Below are 15,225 nucleotides of genomic sequence, written 5' to 3' on the forward strand. Positions count from 1 at the left end.
ATCGATAGGCAGGTCGGATATATTTTTTCTTGGCTTATTGCTCGACGCTACAACTCGACCTTCTTGCATCATACGCAACCTAACCCAAGTAGGACGCATCACTATAAATGACAAACTCTTTGCCTGATTCGGGCTGCACTAGAATTGGAGCTTCGGTCAAATAAGTTTCAGTTGATCGAAACTTTTCTGACATTTCTCCGTCCATTCGAACTTAACATCCTTTTGAAGTAGCTTCGTCATTGGTGTGGCTATCATCGAGAACCTTTTACAAATCGTCGGTAATAACCGGCGAGCCCCAGGAAGCTCCGAACTTCGGTAATATTTCTTGGAGGCTTCCAGTTAAGTATGGCTGAAATTTTGCTCGGGTCAACTCGAATACCCGATGCGGATACCACATGACCCAAGAAGCTAACCTCTCTTAACCAGAACTCACACTTACTGAACTTAGCATATAACTGCTTATCCCGCAAATTGTAACACTAATCTCAGGTGCTCAGCATGTTCGGTCTCATCTCTTGAATAGACCAAGATGTCATCAATGAACACAACTACGAACCGGTCCAAATACTGTCTGAAGATTCGATTCATCAAATCCATAAATACCGCAGAGGCATTAGTGAGCCCGAACGACATCACTAAGAACTCGTAGTGACCGTACCTCGTTCTGAAAGCAGTTTTGGGTACGTCCGAATCTCGAATCCGCAACTGATAATAACCCGATCTCAAATCTATCTTTGAAAACACTGAGGCTCCCTTTAGTTGATCAAACAATTCATCAATACGCGGTAACGGATATTTATTCTTTATCGTCACTTTATTCAGTTGACGATAGTCAATGCACAACCTCATGGTTCCGTCCTTCTTTTTCACAAACAATACTGGTGCACCCCAAGGTGAGAAACTTGGTCGAGCGAAACCTCTATCCGTCAATTCTTGCAACTGAGCTTTCAACTCTTTTAACTCGGTTGGTGCCATACGATACGGAGCTATCGAAATTGGCGTAGTCCTAGGTACAAGCTCAATACCAAACTCTATCTCCCGAACAGGTGGCAAACCCGGTAATTCTTCGAGAAAAACATCCGGGTATTCACAAATTACTGGTACCGACTCAAGTTTCTTTTCTAATTCCTTGTTATCAAGTACATACGCAAGGTATGCTTCATACCCCTTTCTTACATATTTCTGAGCCAATATTGAGGATATTACAGCTGGCAACCCATCCAAGTCCGTAGACTCAACTCGGATTACTTCGTTATTTGCGCACTTCAAATCAATAGTCTTACTTTTGCAATTCACAACCGCATCATGCACGGTCAACCAATCCAACCCGAGAATAACATCAAATTCATCAAACGGCAGAAGCATCAAGTCCGCCGGAAAACAGGAACCTCGAATTACTAGGGGACATTTCTTACACACTTTGTCGACAAGCACGTAACGACCCAAGGGATTTGACACCCGAATTACGAACTCAGTAGACTCAATAGGTAAAGTCTTACTGGATGCTAAGGTTCGCATATATAAGAATGAGTAGAACCAGGGTCAATCAAGGCAATCACATTAGTATCAAAGAGAGTAAAAGTAACGGTAATAACATCTGGCGAGGAAGCATCCTCGCGTGCACGTATAGCATAAGCCCTAGCAGGAGCACGAGCCTCGGATCTGGTCATAGCATCTCTAGATCCTCTCTGACCACCACTAGCATTGCCCGTATTTCTAGATGGTCTACCTCGAGCAGTGGTAGCACCCGGTTTCCCACTCTGATTTACATTCTGTTCAGACAACCTCGGGCAATCTTTAATGAAGTGGTCAACTGATCTGCACTTATAGCAGGAGCGGTCATGGAACCTACAGCTCCCCGAATGCCATTTACCACAATGCTGACACTCCGTTCTGTCTCGACGTTCTTTCCCAACACTGGCGACCGAAGTGCCTCGTGTACCCACAGGGGGTCGATCACGATCTCGTCTAAAAAGGCCCGAAGTGCCTCTAGACCGGCCCACATCATCTTGAAATTTCTTCGATGCCTGTTGAAGAGACTTTCCCGAGGATCTTTTACGAAACTCTCCAGTTTCCACATCAACTTTTTGTTTTTCTTTTCTAAGCTCTTCGGCTTTACAAGCTCGCTCGACAAGTACTACGAACTCTCGTATTTCAAGAATGCCAACGAACATTTTTATATCTTCATTCAGCCCATCCTCGAAGCGTTTACACATCACAGCTTCTGAAGAAATGCATTCTCGCGCATATCGGCTAAGCCTCACAAATTTTCGTTCATAGTCGGCAACCGACATGGAACCTTGTTTGAGTTCAAGAAATTCCTTCCGTTTTTGGTCAATGAATCTCTGACTGATATACTTTTTCCGAAACTCGGTTTGGAAAAACTCTCAAGTTACTTGCTCTCTAGGCACAACAGAAGTTACATATTCCACCAATAATAGGCAGAATCACGTAGCAAGGAGATAGTACACTTTAGGCACTCATCGGGTGTGCAAGATAGCTCGTCGAGTACCCGGAAAGTGTTGTCCAACCAAAATTCAGCTTGCTCGGCATCATCGCTGTCCGTAGCTTTAAATTCAGTAGCCCCATGTTTTCAGATTCTGTCAACTGGGGGCTTATTTGACCTTATTTGGTCAGTTTCCGGAGGTATTATAGGTGCGAGGGTGGCATTAGTCGGGAATGGAGGTTGTGGAACAGCCGTATTAGTTCGAATGTATTGGTTGAACCAATCATTCATTACGCTATAGAAAGCTTGTCTAGCTTCGTCATTCGGATTACTAGCAATCGGTTGAGAGTCCGCCGGAGCTGTCCCTTGTGCGGGAGCAGGCGCCACACTCTCAAGATCATCAGCTATCGCTCGGTCGGGATCGGGATCCATTACTATAAATAAACACATTTTCAATTGTCAAAAATCACCACACTATCAAATAATAACAAAATGGCATGTATAGCTAGACCCAAACGTATTACGGTAGTCCTAGAATCGACTAAACCGTGCTCTGATACCAATAAAATTGTAACACCCCGTACCCGAGTCCGTCGCCGGAGTCGGACACGAGGGGTTTGCAGACTTAAATCACTTATTTGCACAATCCATTTTAAGTTTTCCAGGCAAGCTGGCTAACTGCGTCACTGTCACCTTGAAAATCATATCTTGAGTTTCACAACTCGAAAATAAGCTTCGTGATTTTTCCCTAAAACTAGACTCATATATGCATCTAAAAATTTTTTTCTAGAATTTTTGGTTGGGGCAATTAGTACAGTTTATTAGTCAAAGTCTCCCATGTTACAGGGATCGACTACACTGACCTTCGCGCATAACGACTTGGATATCTCCCTGTACAGGGCTTCAATGCTGATGCCGTTTGTTTCTATAGAAACTAGACTCAAAGAGGAATCTATACATATATGGCATGACTCCTAATTATCTCTGGTTAATTTATAATGAATTTCCAAAGTCGGAACAGGGAATCCAGAAACCGTTCTGGCCCTGTTTCACGAAAACCTAATTATCTCTTAACATACAACTCATATGACCATTTCGTTTCTTCCATATGAAAGTAGATTCATCAAGGTTCATTTACATAATTTATACACTATTTAATCCCATTCCTACTATTTTTAGTGATTTTTCACATCCACATCGCTGCTGCTGTCAGCATCTGCCTTTAAGGTAAACTTTACCTATTTCATGATCCTCCATGGATCAACTAGAGTTTGTCATACATATTCCAAAAGTGATCAAGAATAACCCTTCCCATGGCTAACCGTTACCAACATTTCCATACCTCTCGACGGACAACATACAAAACGATTATAATGCTATGATCAAAGTATATTTAAGCCATTTTCGCATGGCTATCCAAATTTACACAAAACCGAAGGGTACATGACCAACAACAAAAGGGTAGTCCTATACATGCCATTTCAAAGTTCAACCAAAATTGTACCAAAAGGGGGCTTTGATAGTGTGGGAGACTTCGACTTCCAAAAATCCCGAGTTCGATAGCTGAAGAACCAAAATCTATAAACAGAGAATCAAAGAAACGGAGTAAGCATTAATTGCTTAGTAAGTTTTGAGCAAAGAATTTAGACACAACCAAAGTATAGCATTCATGTAGCTAAACAGATAATTTCATATGCACAAATTTTCAATATCATTCTTACTTCACATTACCAACCCTTATATTCATACACAAAGATTAACTTAGCCAAAGGCCGGTAGCTCATTTATCAACTGAGCGAATACTTATTTGTAAGGGCTCAACTAATTCAAAGCACATACGAAACATACCTCAATGTTGGGATGTTACAAGCGTATTAACTGAAATTTTTACAGCAAGATCATTCATTCCCGAATCACGTACCTTCGGAATTTAGCCGGATATAGCTACTCATTCAAATGCCTTCGGGACATAGCCCGGTTATAGTAACTCGCACAAATGCCTTCGGGACTTAACCCGGATTTAGTAACTCGCACCAATGCCTTTGGGCTTAGCCCGGAATTAGTAACTCGCACAAATGCCTTCGAATCTTAGTCCGGATATGGTCACTTAGCACAAAGCCTTCGGGACTTAGCCCGGACATCATTTGAATGACCATGCACATTTAACAATAAATCATGACACATTCGTATTTCATTTTCATTAGCAAAACTCAAACACAAGACACTTATCACTCTTGCAATTTCGGCTCAATAGCCACACACAAAGAGCATGATTTTGATTTGCTTAAAACATAGTCTAATCGAATCATAATTTAAGTCCCATTACTCGAAAACTTACCTCGGATGTTGTCGAACGGTTTTGACGGCTATTCGACCACTTTTTCCTTCCCTTTATCGGATTTAGTTCCCCTTTGCTCTTGAGCTTAATTCAAACAAATTTAACTCATTAAAGTCTCATTTTGCTAGCTTATGGCCGAATATGACAAGGAGTTTGATAGGTCATATGGCCACCTTTTAGCTCAAATACACAATGGTCATACGCATTTTTAATCACATCAAGCAATTTAATACAATTCATTCGAACATCAAAAGAGAAGCTCAAGGTACTTAGCCCATATATACATTAGACATTAGAGTCACATATGTACGAAATTACGAATCGAATTCAACATACTAGCTAATATTTCCCTTAGCCGAATTTTCTAAGTCAAGATAAAGCCATCAATATGCTTACCTATGGCCGAACATACACATCAACTTATGTACTCATTCATGTGGCCGAACATACATGTCTATGTTGAGGCCGATTGCAACACTCAATACATTCTACAAGTATGGTCACTTGTATTGACTAAACACCATTTTGTTTCAAGTTCAAAACTTGGCCCATACACATATATACACTAGTAAAGCATCCTCTCCCTTTCTATCAATTCAACACATGCATTACTCATTAATATACAAAAATTATATTCGGCCTTAGCACACAACTTGCTAGCCGATTCTTCTCCATCTAGCAACTAATGCACATATGTGCTCATTTGTTAGACTCTACTTCATCTAACAACAACCATATTTTCCCTTCTACTTCCTACCATGGCCAAATGCATCACAACACCATACCATTTCAATTTTTAGTCATGGTTAAACAAAGAACTTAATGTCTCACTCAAAAATGCTAAAAAGAAGATTCAAGAATCATCAATCCACCATCACATGCACCATTACAAAGCTTCACTTTTAGCATGCAAATGATATCAACACCAATCCACCTTGGCCGAATATCATCTCATGACATAGTAAAGATTTGAACCATGGGCTATTTAGAACTCAAGCTAACTACTAAAACATGCATGCATCTCATGGAACATCATCAAACATACCTTAGTCTATCAAACCACCATAGCCGATTTCCTCAAAGCTCTTTTTCCTTCTTTTTCTTTCTCTTATTCGGCCAAGAACAACATGAGAGCTTTTCTCTTCTTTTTTTTTTTGGTCATGCATGAGAATGATGAACACATTTTTTTTCCCTTTGTTTTCTTCCTTCAATTTCTTATTAGTTTATTGCCCATGCTTCTTATTTTATTCTTCCATTAACACAACATGTTTCATGACATGTTTTGCCCATCATCCATTGTCATGGCCGGCCACTAGTACTTAAATGGGGGGGAAATTGACATGCAAGTCCACCCCTTTGATTACATGCACTATTAGGCCACTTGTATTTGCCTAGCACATTTCTAAATTTTCTCACATAAGTCCTATCAACTAAATTCACATGCAATTAACTAAATCGAAGCTTAAAACTTTCACACATTTATATTCACATATTTTAGGCAATAATTATCACATTCAAATAATTTGGTGACTCGGTCTAGCGGTCCCGAGACCGCTTTCCGACTAGGGTCACTTTAGGGCTATCACAGAAAGACCCTGAATTGAGGCGGTCAATTCTAAAAGAGGCTCATGGTGGACCTTGTGCTATGCATCCTGGAGGAAATAAGTTATATCGAGACCTGCGAGAGGTGTACTGTGGCCTGGACTAAAACGTTAGGTGACTGAATTGGTTGGGAAATGTCTGACGTGCCAGGAAGTTAAGGCCGAGCACCAATTGCCTTCTCGATTACTGCAATCGGTGAAAATTCCACTATGGAAGTGGGAGAGAGTAACTATGGACTTTGTGAGTGGGCTACCTTTGACACCCACCAAGAAAGATTCTGTGTGGGTAACTGTGGATAGGTTAACGAAATCTGCCCATTTCATACCTGTTCATACTGATTACTCACTGCAAAAGTTGGCCAAGTTGTATGTGGCAGAGATAGTGCGACTGCATGGGGTGCTAGTGTCGATTATTTCTGATCGAGACCCTAGGTTTACATCTCGGTTCTGGCAGAAGTTGCAGAAGGCGTTGGGTACACGATTGGATTTCAGTACTGCTTTTCAACCTCAAATAGATGGACAGTTGGAAAGGGTTATTCAAGTTTTGGAGGATATGTTAAGAGGTTGTATCATCGATTTTCATGATAGTTGGGAGGACTACTTGCCATTGGCGGAGTTTGCGTACAACAACAGCTACCAAGCAAGTATTCAGATGGCTCCATATGAGGCACTTTATGGGCGAAGATGTCTTACACCTACGTGTTGGACAGAGTTGGGTGAACGACAAGTGCTTGGACCGGAATTAGTGGCAAATACTGGAAGTAAGGTTAAGTTGATAAGAGATCGATAAGTGGCAAATACGGGTAGGGGTAGTAGCATATCAGTTAGAGTTACCACTGGAGTTGGACAGAATCCATGACGTCTTTCATGTGTCCATGTTGAGACGATATCAATCGGATCCTTCAAATGTTGTGCCAGTGGAGGAGATTGAAGTAAAGACTGATTTGACCTTTGACGAGGAACCCGTGCAAATTAGACTGAGAGGTTAAAGTTTTAAGAAGGAAGTCAGTTCTGTTGGTGAAAGTACTGTTGCGTAATCATGGAAGGGAAGAGGCTACTTGGGAGTCAGAGGAGACTATGCGTCAACAATACCCTCAATTATTTGGATCAGGTAAATTTCGAGGCCGAAAATTTTTTTAAAGGGGTAGAGTTGTAACGTCCTGATTTTCGAGATTTTTCGGGTTTCTGTAATTTTTGGTAAATTTTGAAATTTTGGTGTTCTGAATATTGGAACTGTGTTTAAATGTGCTAGTGGACCTTTAGAAGCCCAAGCCTAAGTTAAACACGGTAAAATATCAATGTTGGATTTTAAGTGAATAGGAGACTTGGTTAAGTGGGCTTTTAAGAAGAACTTCGTAAATTACGACACAAATAAGGCCTTGGTAAAGTGGCAAGGTGGCGCCACTAAGTTCCTAAAAAAATGGTGTCTGGGAAGGAATTAAAGGTCCAGGGTTCAAGTTGCAAGATAGGCATATTGTTACTTTTTAATTTTAGGCATGTGCCGGGCATATGACCACTTAAGTGAATTTCAGCAAGGGCCTTAGGGAGGTTGGGCCGATTGTTTTAGTTTATATTAGGGTTAGGTTCTTTTCTTTTTCTGTCTTGCAGAATTAGGGTTAGCCACCTGAAAGCCTTCACTGTCATTCATCCTTTCGAGTTCTCACAAAAGCCGAAAATACAAATTCCTTCTCCTTGGTGCCGATTTCTTCTTCCTCTCTTTTTCCTCCATTTTCTTTCTTCTTTTTTTTCTTTTTCTTCTTGCCGAAACCTTCTGATCGCCTTACTCACCTCCTCTTTCAATCCCATCCTCCACAAAACCTCCATAGCCGATTGCCATAAAAGTTGAAATCCCGAAAACTCACTTCTTGTGCCGATTACTCCAAGCCAAAATCCTTCAGTTATTTTTGTTCTTTTGATCAACTTTCATCTTCTCTAAACCCTTAGTATCTGTCGGCAACATTACTTCAAAGTTATAGCCTCAAATCGTCATCTTCTTCATCACTTAAAAAGCCAAAATACCATAGATTTAGGGACTTATAGTCGAAACTTCAGATCTCCTAGATTCGAGTTCTACTATCGTTTAGAGGATAGATCTGCATTAGATCTGCATAGAATTCAAAGAGGAATAAGTGGTATGTGCTCATCACCTCAAATCTAGTCTTATTTTACAATTTAGAAAAGCCGAAGTCCCTAAAATCTAAGGAGGCTGTCGATTTGGGCATAGGGCTTTAAGGGCTTTAACAGATGATTTCTTTTGGTGATTAGTGTCTTCTAGAGGTTTGATTGAAGGCTTGGATCTTTGGAACAACTAGACTTAGATCTAGTCATCGGTTTTCGGCAAAAAGGTAAGATTCTAAAGGCTTTAAGGACATGGTTCGAATATGGGTTGCTGAATATTGGGATTGGTTGTTATAGGTTGCAATCTAAGAATTATGGTAATTAATTGTAGAACATCGTAAGGGATCTCAGTAGCAGTCATCGCGAAATAAGTGTGTATCGAACACCCTCTCATAGTTCAATTCGCCAAAAGCCGAAATGCCAAAATTTTGGCATTTCGTGGGCTTGTGAGTGTGCGAGTGCTCACAAGACGTTTAGAAATCATTTGATCTGAAATCACAAAGTGGTAAGTTAGTTGTGTGTGAAATTTTGTGCACTTCGGTAATTGGACCTCGATAGGCTAAAACTAGGCCCAATGGGCTTACGGGCCCATACGGGTAATAATAATAAAAAATATGTGTAATATAAAAAAATAGGCAATAAGTATGTTCTGTTAGATTGTAAAATTGAAACTGCTTAAACTGGTAAACTGGTCATAAAACTTGAATTAAATGGGCTTAAATTACTAATGGACACTGTAGGGCCCTTAAAACTGAAAAAATTAATGAAATACCTTTATAGGTGGAAAGTTTACAGTTTTACTCTAAGGAGCAAAATTACTGATATACCCCTAGGGTTAAGGTTGACCTGAATGCATGTTTGACTGTTACTATTTACTGCATGCCATGTTATTATTTTCTGATGCATGGGACTGGGTTATTTGATGTGAGCACACCCGGGGCAACCTCGAATGCAAACCAAGATCTATTCAAGCTTCCAAAAGGCCCCATGACTCGAGCTCGAACCAAGCAAATTCAAAACGCTTTATCAGCCTTGGTGTTGCGCATTTGGGATGACAACAAGGTCCATGACATTGGAGGATCTAAGGACAATGCCTTGAAGACTCCATGCACCCTTTTGCAATCCGATTTCAGCTCCTCTCCAGCTCCCCATACGCCATTCAGCTCCAATCAGCTCACTTGAGCTCGATTTAGCTCGCTTGAGCTCGAATTTAGCTCATTTCAGTTCATTTCTTCTTCATTTTAATAAACTAAGTTTCGATTTTGTTTTTAACTAAGTTTACTACAGCTCATGCCAAATTCCCTGGCTCAACTTAGCTTACTAAGTGCTTTTGACTATTTGAGCTAGCCGAATTTAATAGTTGACTTATAATTAATATGTCTGAATTTAGTTATTGTCATTAAGTTGTTTAGTTAATATTCTTAATTATGATTATATGAAAAATTATTTTATTTAATTATGTTATTTAATTATGTAGGTTAGCCGAATGTGGAGGTTCATTCATGACAAGGTGCATGTATGGGAATGTTCATTGAACGGGAAGATACATGCATGTTTCGGTTCAAATTTGGAAGCCTTACATTCATGTACATGGAGGGTTAATGAATATTGAAAGATACATCTTCCTTGGACGGCACACATACATGAATGGAGAATAATTAATGCAAGTGCATGTACAGCTAGGTTCAAGCCTCCTTCCAAGTTCCATGTACAACCGATGCATGTGGGAGGACCCTTGGAGTTTTCTAAGCACCTATTCGGCCAAGAGACACCTCTTGGAAGTTTCATGCACACCTTGGCCGAACCTAGACAACGCGTTCAGCTCCTAAAGGTGTGCATTCATTCAAGTGATTAAAGCTCATACATGAAGCTGTCCAAACACATCCCCATCAGCCGAATCAAGACTAGTTACTTAATGTTTTCATTCTAGAACATTCTAGTTAATTCATGACCCAATTTGCTTATTCTTTAAGCTAGCTAGTTTGTCCATTCGGTTACTACATGATTGCCTATAAATAGTTTGTTGATTTTGTAAAAGGACTTTTTGCCAATTTGTTTAATGAACTTTGTTCTTGTGAGGTTGCTTCCTCTCATATCTCATACAAGTTTCGAAGACTTATCTAGTTTGTGCTAGTGGCATCTACCGATCTTGTTTGAACTTATCACCAGCTTTGGTGTGGTGTTCACCTATCCATCTATCCATATTTTTCACCTTAACCATATAGGAATGGGGTGACACTTTTTAGTGCTGAATCATTCCTGACGTTGAGTTCGTTTTCCATTCTATCCTTCATCCCTCTTTGCTACCCTTAGCCGAACCTATTGCTAATTCTACACCTCTTGAAACCTTTTGCTTATCCTATTCTATTTTTTTACTTCTATTACTAAAAATTCGAGGCACGAACAACTCTCTCGACTACGATTGGGCAACTAAGTGAATTTGACTCAACTACTTGGGCTGAATCACATCATTATTGATGGAAGAAGTACTGAAAGTGGCTTGACCACGTACTGGAGGCTTTTTCTCAACCTACTGATATCTGAGCAGCTATGCTGCAACTGTGGAGTGTAGGGCTGGGTGGGTTGAGCTATTCCCCACATGGAGTGGAGGGCTGGTACGGGTGGAGTGTAGCGGTTGGTTATAGGCTGGGTTGGACTTGCATACACGAATACGTCTATTCTGTTCTGGAATGGGCCTACGGGCCATACTATTATCTAAAAAGGGGCTAAGGCCCAGTTTATCGTATTCTGAAAAGGGCTTCAGCCCAGTACCCGCGGTTATCTGAATAGGGCTTAGGCCCAATGGGCTTGAGCTGACTTGGGCTTTGGATGGGTTTTCCATATACACTGAGTTTTCCAAACTCACCCCCTTTCTCTTCCATCCTTGTAGGTGAGCCCTAGTTGGTGGACTTGGAGCTGGGCGGGATTCAGAGTGGCCACGAAGATTAAATTTCTGGTTTTAAATAAGTTTCAAGTAGCTTCCTTTTAAATTTCGCATTTATTTTTGATTATTTCTATTTTGGTTAAAGTTGTAATAAGGCCGCTCTATTATTTTTTAATTTGGGTTTTTAAATTACTTAAATCGTTTTCGACTTGAGATTCACATCACTTAAATTGATTCCTTGAAATTGGTTAACTCTGGGTTTATCAAAAATTACTTGTTTCAAACTGACACGACAACCAAACGTCTTCGAAATGAAACTTTTCAAAATACAGCAAAAGTCACGTTTTTTCTAAACCCTTAACAATCGATAATGGATAGGACTCACACTAGTGAACCGGAACATTTCTCTTAAAACTTCATTAATGATTTTTGCAAAGCTCACCCAAACTTTAGTAAACTAGGTGTAACACCCCAAACCCGGCCCAAACATTATGGCCAAATCCGACGTGTCACATTGAAGTTTTAAAAACCCATGATTCGTTTTAGTGTTTTAAAAGATCGTCTTTTGCTAAGTTAACAAAGTGAATGGAAGCTGTGCACCAGGTAGGTATCCGAAGTAGAGGAGGTGAGCCATGAAGGCTGCTTAAGTACCAGGCTCTCGATTGGATCTAATCCTAGACATGCCCACAACCATTGCCACACTTTGGAAAACAAGTTGAATTTCCTTTAAGTAGATAGATTTGATAAACTGATTAGTTGTATCGTTGCGTTGTTTTGAAAACGAATAACATTTTGAAAACGCGCCCTAATTCTAGCCCATTATGAATTATTATAAGAAAATTATAGAGTTATTAAAAATAAAAATATCCCAGAAAAAAAAATAGTTAAAATGGCCTTATTGCAATCCAAAGATAAATAGTATATAAGTTAAACTAAAGAAAATCGGTTTCTTATTGTAAAGTCCAAAAGCAATCATCATGGCCACTCTGAATCCCCTCCGACTCCAAGTTTCCACATCAAGGCTCACCTGTAAAGATAAATAAAAGGGGGTGAGTTTGGAAACTCAGTGTGCAACAAGCCCCTTTTAGAGCCCAAACTAATCTCAGCATACTGGGCCTAAGCCCAAATTCAATCTTAACATATACTGGGCCGAAGCCTTTTCATAAATCATATCACTGGACCGAAGCCTTTGTGTAAATGGTATGGCCCATAGGCCCATTTCCATAACACATGTAATATCAATGAATGTATGCAAGCCCATTTGAGGAGACTACACAACCCACCATCCGCTACTCTCCACCCATACCAACCAAGCTCTCCATGTGGGGAATAACTCAACCCACCCAACCAAACTCTCCACTGGCAGCATAGCTGCTTTATCATATAACTGGAGGCCTAGCCTCTTTAAATAACTGGGGCAAAGCCCTTTTCGATAAATTGGGGCAAAGCCCTTTTCACACTTCCTCCATTCATAACAAACCCAACCCATGCATATAGTGAATATATCATAGCATATCATGTGCATATCATGTCATATCATGTATATCAATGTTTCATGCATCTTAATTATAATCAAACCCTAGGGGTATAATGGTCATTTTTACCTAGGGGCAAAATAGTCATTTTTCATACTTTAAGGGTAATCTCGTAAACTTACCAACTATTATGGGTTTACCATGTTCTTTAATAACTATCACTACTTTCAAGTGTTTAACAGTGATTTCAACGCATTTTATCAAGTTTGGCTTTTGGGCCGAAAACCCCTAATAGCCCTACGTATGCCGATTTAGCCCCTTTAAGCCCACTTAACCCAATTTTTACAACAGATCTAACTATGTTAACATGCAATTTATCCAACATTTCATTTTCTATCAATTTCACCCAAACGGGCCTAGAAGCCTATTGGGCCCAATTTTAGCCCATTGAGGCCCAACCTACCAACGTGCACAGAATTGCGCTCTTACCTGTTCCATTGATCCAAACACCGATTTTATTGTTTTTATCGCATCTAAAACCACATGAAAAATCTCAAGTTCCTGAAGTGCCGAAATTTTGACATTTTGGCTTTTCTGTGAATATTAGCCTAAGCTACTACGAGGGTTGTTACACACCTGTTTTCTGACGTTCACTAACAAAGTCTCCCACACCAACCTTCACCGGGTCTGATGATACGATTCAAGCTTATCCACATCGATACCCCAAGCCTTGCTGCTCCTCCAAAGTTGTCTATTTCACACAGTCTTCCTTGTGTACTGTTTAGAGTTTAGCAGATGAAGAATAAGTGAAGAGAAAAGAAGGTTGCTGGTCAAAAAGAAATCGGCACACCAATCTTCACAGGTTTCAGCTTTTCTGGCTTTTCGGCAAAAGTGAAGATAAGAAAAGGAGTAGTAGATGAAACGAAAGGAAATTGTAACTAGTTTTTAGAGAAGAAAAGAAAGAAAGATGAATGGAAAGGGTGGTAGTTTCGGTTAGAGAAAGAAAAAGAAAGAAAGGAATAATCCTATGGTGTTTACACAGAAGAAAATGGCACAACTAAGTCCCTAAGTACCAAAATACTAACCTAATACTCTTCTACCGAAATTCCCTCTCTAATTCCCATTATTCGGCTGACTCTTAACTTCTCTCCAAATCCCCAAAATCTCTCCCCTTATCACTCCTTAATCCATGCGTTTGACTGATTCAAACTCTCTCCAACAGAGTTCCATTCAACTTCCAACTCCTGCCTGCTCAAGATATAAAAAGAACACCATAATTTCCAGCTCAGAGAATCGAACCTTGGCTCTCCCCAACCACTTACACGCCAATTTTTAGCTCCTTAGTGGCGTCACTTGGCCACTTTTCCAGGGGCTCTTTTTTGTGTTACATTTTACCCACATCTTTTAATAAGGCCACCTTCCAAAGCCCCTAACTCCTTAAGTCTAAAATCCAAAAATTCTTCTGGATTTTGTTGGCCAACACGTGGGCCTCCCATAGGCCTATTTACATATTCCAACTATGAATTTTCACTACCCAATACCAAGTTTTTAAAAACTTTACCAAATTCTCGGAAATTACGAAAACCCAAAAATCAGGATGTTACACTAGGTAACTTGGTTAGTGGTAGGTAATGTGAAACACTGGATTCAGCCATAATGTCTAGGTCAGGTTTGTGGTGTTACATAAACTCACCCCGTTTTTTAACCTTTTAGGTAATTTCCAGCCTTAGATGGATCGGAGCTGCGAGGGGCTCGGAGGAAGCCACACACACTGTTTATGTTACAGTTTTGATTATTACTTTTAAATGTTTTTATGTGGGTTGTAGTAAAGCCGTTGTAATTTTCTGGATTTCAAATTTGGAATTTTATTTATTGTTGTTATAATTGCTAGTATTAGAACACGGTTTTCCAAAGCAACTATTGTTGTTCAAAACATCACGTATCCGCAATTGTTTTTAAATTAAGCTTCCGCAACTGCCAAGGTTTTTAGAAAGTTGTTAAGAATGTTATTCAGCTGAGGTTTTCTAATAAGGTTTAAAAAGGGTATAAGTTTTTAATTATTAAGAAGGGTTTTTAATGGAAACATGGTTTTCAAAAACACTTCAATGTGACACGCCAGATTCGAACCAAACTTCCAAACCGGGTTTGGGTGTTACACGAACCCTTAAGCAGATGTGTTTTGGTTGATAAAGTCTGCAAGAATTGTCTGTTAATGTTTTGAGACACTTGTTTTCCAGCTGATTTGATGCTATTACCTTTTGATGAATTTGATATAATTCTGGGTATGGATTGGTTAACTTTGCATGATGTTGTTGTGAACTACAAACAAAAAACTATTGATTTGAGATGCAAGAATGATAAAA

Source organism: Gossypium hirsutum, chromosome A03, assembly GCF_007990345.1.
Source record: "Gossypium hirsutum isolate 1008001.06 chromosome A03, Gossypium_hirsutum_v2.1, whole genome shotgun sequence".
Taxonomy (NCBI): Eukaryota; Viridiplantae; Streptophyta; class Magnoliopsida; order Malvales; family Malvaceae; genus Gossypium; species Gossypium hirsutum.